The following is a 7,234-nucleotide window of genomic DNA, read 5'->3' as shown; positions in this document are numbered from 1 at the left end:
TGTGTCCCCTTTCTTTCTTCTTCTTCTTCTTCTAGGATCCCTGTAATGTGAATGTATTGTGTTGGATGGAGTTGCTGAGTTCCCTAAGAATATTCTCATTTTGCATATTTTTTTCCTCTTAGCTACACAGCTTGATTACTTTACATTACTCTGTCTTCCAGGTTGCTAATTCATTCCTCTGCTTCCCCTAGCCTGCTATTTATTTCATCTAGTGTATTTTAAATTTCACTTATTGTGTTCTTCATCTCCAATTGGGTCTTCTTTATCTCTTTGTTAAGGGTCTCACTGATGTCCTCTACTCTTTTATCAAGGCCAGTGAGTACCTTTATGACCATTACTTTAAATTCTCAGCAAGGTGTATTACTTATGTCCATTTTGCTTGGATCTCTTGCTGTGGTTTTGTCCTTTTCTTTCATGTGGGACAAATTGCTGTGTCTCCTAATTTTGTCTAACTCTCTGTGTCTGTTTCTGTGTGTTAGGCAAGTTAGCTGTGTCTCCTGCTCTTGAAAGTAATGGCCTTATGCAGAAGAGGTCCTGTAGTGCCCTGCAGAACAGTGTACCCTCTTCATCAGAACTTGGTGCTTCAGGGGGCGTCTCCTCTGTGTGTTGTGTGCACCCTGCTAGTTTGTCCTGGCTGTTTTTTTCTTCAGTCCAATCATCTCCACAGGCTCTCTCTTTGCCTACTGTGGGCATTGTTTGGTCCCCAGCCGGGTAGGGCATGTGGTTTGAAAAAGATGCACACCAGTCTGCTTATGAAGTGAGACCACTTCCAGGTCCAGGGTGGTCTGGGCAGATCCTCCAAGTGTGTGAATAGCGGGCATGCGATTTTAACAAGGGGTGCCTCAGGCTTCTGCATGGCCTGCCACTGCCACTACCACCACCACTCCCGGGACCAACGCCTCACAAAACACACAGGAGACATGGTGTTGGCAAGGTTTGCCCCAGTTTTCTGGGAAGGGGATGTGCAGCACTGGAACGGAGGCAGACAGGACTGGGAAGGGCCAGTATACCAAAGCACAGGAGGCGGGGCTTGGTGTAAGCAAGTGAGGTAATGAATGTGGGCACCTCCCTGGTTCCTACAGGTGGCCATGTGTTTATGCTGGGCGCAGGGGAGAGAGGTGGTGCCTGCCAGCTACTTTGTTCCTGGAGAAGTTCCTCAATGAAGCCTGCCCCTTTAGGACATGCTCTGAGATCAGAAAATAACTCTCCTGTATATCCTGGTTTTTCAAACTGCTACTTCTACACTGTATCTCTGCAGGCTATTGTTATAACTGTTGTAACTAAACAAGGACATCTGCAAGGTTAGGAGTGTGACTAGTTAGGTTCAAATCGGCACCACCACTTTCTAGCTAGGAGGCCCCAGAGAAGTAATTACTCTCCCTATGACTTGGTTTGCTCATTTGTAAATATGAATAATGAAACTACCCACCTTTTGGTAGATTTTATAAGGACTAAACTGGAACTTAAAATAGTGCCTGTATATCAATAAATTTTAGCTATATTTTTTTGTTATTATAATTTGCTCTCCTCTACTTAATTTTCCCACTCAACTCCACTCTGCTACAGTGAATGGTAGCTTATTTAGATCTCCTTAGGAAAGAAGGATGTGACCACGCTAATGGTTAAAAACTCCTGGACAATATTTAATTACTGGAAAAAAACACCTAAAACTATCAAAGTAAATCAGTCAAAAGCCCTCTCCTCCCTTCCATACTCACCTCCTTTGTTCTCTGCTACACTTTTATGATTCTTCCTCTTTCAAAGTTTCCCTTAATAAGCCCTTTAAGCACACCTCAGTATCAATAATGCCTTCTCTCTCATTATATATAACTGAGGGTTATATATGTATATATATATACACATATATGTCTTCTAAAATGAAAAAATCAATTATATGTAAATTATATAATATATATCAGGCTTTTTTTTTGCTTTAGAATTGATATGTAAACATTATAGAGAAGCAGAAAAATATGTAAATAGAAAAAGAAGAAAAAAACACTCAGTGAGACAACCCACTATTGACATTTTAAATGTTTCTTTTCTTTCCCTTTTTAAATTTAAATTCAATTAGCCAACGTATAGTACATCATTAGTTTTTTATATAATGTTCAATGATTCATTTCTATGTTTTTTTTCTATGCTCAAGCTGTGGTCATACACAGATTTACAACTTTCACTTTAATGCTCATCACTTGAAGTACTTACACATTTTCTTTCACATAATTTAATGCAATCATATAGCATATACAAAATAAATAGCAAAGCCTAGGTATAAGAACTTAGCCTTGAAGTCAGTATTACAGCTTTTAATTCCAACTGCTGTAACCTCGAAAGAGAAAACAACTGTAGAGAAAGAAACATTTGAGTAACTGGGAGAGATTCTTCCAGCAGCTCATGGTTTTTGAAAGACGTTCTCTTTGTCACCCAAAGCCACTTGGAACTGTAAACTCACCACCAACTGACTAACCACAAAGCAGCAAAGGCATGCACAGACATTCCAGAGGCACCGAAGGGTAACCACAGAGAAGTCCTGCCTCCTGCCATTCCTTCATTTCAAATATCCCTGAAACCATGATTAATGCCAGGAATAGCAATAGCAACTGATATGAGGACAGGTGATGAAGAGGCTTTGTTCTTGAGGACTGAACTTCGAGCCCTTGCAAGCTGAAAGGGCTATAGCATTAGCATAGTCGGTTTCTAGGCAGTTGTCAGTCCAGGGTGGACCCGCAGAGAAGAAGAAGTGGACAGGGCATACCAGAGGGTGACAGAGGCTCAGGATTAGGACTGCTGGTGTTGTCCCTGCCTGTCTTGGCCAAGGGTTTCCTCAAAGCTTCCAGTACTTTTTCTAGACGTACTGTGTAGGAGAAAGTAGGAGAAAGAATACCTCTAGTATGCCAAGAACTGTGCTTTATACTTAAAAAAGAAGTTGTCCCACTTAATCTACACAACTCGTTATAATTGCCCTTTTACAGGTGAGGTAAGTGAGGCTCAAAAATGTTAGGTAACTTGCTAAGGGAAAATGGCAGGCCAAAACTAACCTTGGGTTTATCTGCCACCAAAGCGAATATTCTTCCTATGATTTGTTGTTTCTGAGTACACACACACACACACAGCACAATATGCTTAAGTACATTTTCCATTTCACTGTGCATCTAATCCTTCACAATTATTTTCTTTTTTTCATAAACTTCCAAGATGAAGCACTTCTTCAAAAGTTGATAAAAATTTGCCCATTGTGCTGGTCACCAACTTGGTGCCCTAACTGAGTGAGCCGCATGAAAATGTTTACCTTACTGGTGCTTTGCTAAAAGTTACAAAAAGTAGTAGTAAAGGTCTGTTCTATACTTTTCTGTGGTTCTTCCATACCAGGATTTGGCCCAGATTTTAAACTCTTCCAGGTTAGGGACCTTAACTATTTATAATCTTGCCCATACTTTCTTTATTACCGCTAGTCATCATTTTGTATATTCCTCAGCAGTCAAAACTTCAACCAACACCGTATTAAAAGCACAATGTTGGATACTAAGGAAACTTTCAGAGCTGAATAATGCCTGTTTACCTTTAAGGAAGAAGGACACACACACACACACACACACACACACACACACACACACACCCCAAAATTGTGAAGCATACTTTGGCCTAAAAGGACCCCCAGAAGAAAATAAGTAGAATCATAAAGTGTTTTGGAGACAGAAAAGCAAAAGTAATTGATTCGGTTCAGAAGGATTCGAAAGCATTTCACAGAAGAAGTGACATTTTACCTTGACCTTGAGGAGTGAATCATATTTTATAGGCAGAGAAAGGCAGAATAGGTTACAAGGTGGTTGGAATAATAAGAGCAAAACCTCAGAGGCATGATAATGCTTGGAGTGTATTTAATTATGTTAAAGGCATGACTTAACTTTTTGAAAATATTATTTATGTGCCAGTGTTAACCCAGAGGTTTAAAAAATTAATATCATTAAACTGCCTTTGGTAAATAAAGAAATGAGTCTAACAATGTTTTTAACTATCTTCTATTAAGCTGCCTGTCACGATAATAAAGTTTTCATTTCCAGAGGTATCCCTTCGTCCACTGAAAAGCAAATCAGCTATCCATTTCTATGGGAAACATAGAAATAAGAGTTTCAGTTGCAGAGTGTCACAATTCTAGGAGAACCTCTCTGTTGTCTGAAAAGAACTCTCAGTTTGGGGGTACTATCAAGACATAAAGAACATCAGGTACCCCATGCTAGCAGCAAGGGTAAAAGAGGCGAGATGTTTATATTAAAACACAAGTTGTTTTCTACCACATACAATTCTTTTTTTTTTTTTTCATCAGTACTAGCAATAGGCTACTAAACTTGCTTAAAGTCGGGTGCTAGGAAGGGTCAGTGGCATAAGCAGGTAGCAATACTTTCCTTTCCTTCAGGGAAACCTGATCAGTAAATAAAATCCAGATTACTTCCAAAAAACAAAGGTCCAAGAGAATCCTGGGTACATAGTAAGTGATGACTTCAGGCTGCGAGATTGAAGGCACACAGTCAAGAATGGGAGATGTGTTTGTGTGCAGGGAAAAGCTTTGAAATTGAAGTTGCTCTGAACGGTGAAATGAGCTCTCAAGTCGAGCTCAAAAGGGAGAAAAGGAAAAATGTAGAGTGTGGCTGGAGCAACTCGAATGGAAATCAGCATGCCCATGGTGTATTTCCTAAAACCTATTCAGTCAAGTAGAACAAAATAGTAAAGAAGCAATAAAAGAATAAATGACCTAGAATTATTGGCCTCACCAAGCATAACTTGCTACATAGGGTTGGTTTCGGAAGCAGATGTAGAGAAATTGCAACCCCACAAGGCTTTCATCACTGTAGATGTTCTTTTAAGCTTTGTTATCTGACAGGACACTACTGAAAGCCAGAAGAACATGTAAAATGTTATTACTAGAATCACTAGAGTAACCAGTAGAAATCTGTCTCTTGGTGCAGTATTGGGAAATGTCATTTGGCTACAGATTTGTACCATAATAAAGTTGTCCATAAATACACACTCTAAACACAGAAGGAAAGAAATAAATAACTTCAATGTTATATCCAAAGGCTAAATGATAGACCCTTGGTGTGTTACTGTAAGCAGTTATTTGAGAAGAAAAAAACCCCACCAAGTTAGTTGACCTACATTGGACTGTAAATAACCATAAAAAGACTTTTTTAAGAAATTGAAGGATTATGAAAAGCCTCAGGGTTTTGCTGTGTTGCCTACAGAGCCCACCACAGTCATTCCTATTGCTGGGTCCAGAGTTACAAATTCAACTGTAATTTTAGTTGCAATTCATGCATTCCCTCTAAAAAATAAATGCTTTCTGTAACCTAAGTTTTTTCAAATATGAAATAGTGAAGCTAGTGTTAATATAAAACTTTTCATGTACTGTATATCCCAAAACATCATTCACCTTCTCTCGGCCTATCATACCACATGTTCTTCCAAGACACACTTCCCAGCCTTTCTCAAACAAGCCCCACCTCTTCCACAGAACTCCCCCATATCTCCAGCCAGATGTTCTCCATTCTGATCACTCAGGAAAAGCTATCTGCATGAAATAATGTTACATGCAGTTTCACAGGCAGGAAATTATAGTAGAAAAATCAGAAACCTCTAAAATCAGATGACTTTAGGGGCGCCTGGGTGGCTCAGTGGATTAAAGCCTCTGCCTTCGGCTCAGGTCATGATCCCAGTGTCCTGGGATCGAGCCCCGCGTCGGGCTCTCTGCTCCGCAGGGAGCCTGCTTCCTCCCCTCTCTCTCTCTCTGCCTGCATCTCTACTTGTGATCTCTCTCTCTCTGTCAAATAAATAAAATCTAAAAAAAAAAAAAAAATCAGATGACTTTAACTTAAGCCCTTGCTTGTCCCACCAGTGTGTGTCCTTTCACTCATCTGCCAAACGGGAACTTCTCTAGGAGGCTCATCAGGAGATCCAATGAACTGATCCATGTGGAAGAGCTTTGTAAAGTGTGAAGTATTCTGCAAAGGTAATTAGTGTTTCAGAAACATTTAGGGATTACCTCTTATATGCAGGACACAATTTTGAACACTGGAAGTCAGATTCCCACCTCACAAGGACCTAAAAATATAGTAAGAAGTAAAGAAATATACCTTAATAATTAAAACACATGATAGTAAATAGTAAATGCCTTAAGTAGTACCCCCCCCCCCCCAGGATTTCAACACAATTTGACAAACATCCATGAAACAGGCTCTTGAGATACAAAGGTAAACACAGCAGGCATTGCCACCTGTTCAGCCAGAAGGACAGACACACAACAACATCAATACGAGGCAGATGGTGATAAACACTGTAGAGGAAGTGCTTACTGTGAATGAATTAGGTCTGGGTGGGTAGATAGACTGAAAGATTTAGGGCTACATGCTCAAGGATAAAGTTTGATAGATGTCAAAGACTGAGTTAAATGTAAAAAGGGTCAGATCTGACATCAGATTGACCAGTGCTATAAGGCAGATGGACACTGGGAAGACATGGAGGTGACCATGGAGAATTCAGCTGAGCTGGAAAAACACTCTGGTTAGAGACCGAGGACAGGTTAACATTTTTTCAAGGCCTCAGCAGAAACCTAATCATAACAGGCAGAGAAGAGAATAAGGTCAGCAGAGGTCAGGAAGCCAAGGGATAAAGGGAAAAAAGCTACGACAGTGGTGAGAGGAGAAAGTTTTCTTGTTTATCTGTTTCAAAATAATTTAAAAATAACAATTATATAGTGTTTACTCTATGGTGGGTACTGTTCCAAGCATTTACCTGTATTACCTCATTGAATCACAAGCAACCATCTGTGGTAGGTGCATTTATCCCCACCGTAGTGATGAGAATGCTGAGATGGGGGAGAGCTGACCACATTTGTGGGTTGAGAAAAAGGAGCCAGTGCAGAGAGAGAGAAGTTGAAGACAAGAGGGAAGAAAAGAAAACATGCTATTGAAACTCAGAACAGGAAGAGCTCAGAAATTAGGGTGATCATTATTTTCCTTTTTACACTTTTCTTTAACTCTTAGCTTCTCTACAATAGGCATCATCACTTTATAAACAGAAAACTAAACAATATTAAAATTTGCAATCACTTAAGTGATTTATTTTGTCTAAATTATTCTTTATTTCTTCCATGTAAAAATAAGCTTTCCAATAAGAAAACTCCCTGAGAATAGGAATCGTGCCTTATTTTTCTTTCCCCCCCTCCGTCTAGCACCTG

Source organism: Enhydra lutris, unplaced genomic scaffold (genome assembly GCF_002288905.1).
Source record: "Enhydra lutris kenyoni isolate GAN:26980312 unplaced genomic scaffold, ASM228890v2 scaffoldscaffold28, whole genome shotgun sequence".
NCBI classification, from domain to species: domain Eukaryota; kingdom Metazoa; phylum Chordata; class Mammalia; order Carnivora; family Mustelidae; genus Enhydra; species Enhydra lutris.
Note: the sequence above shows the minus strand (reverse complement) of the source record.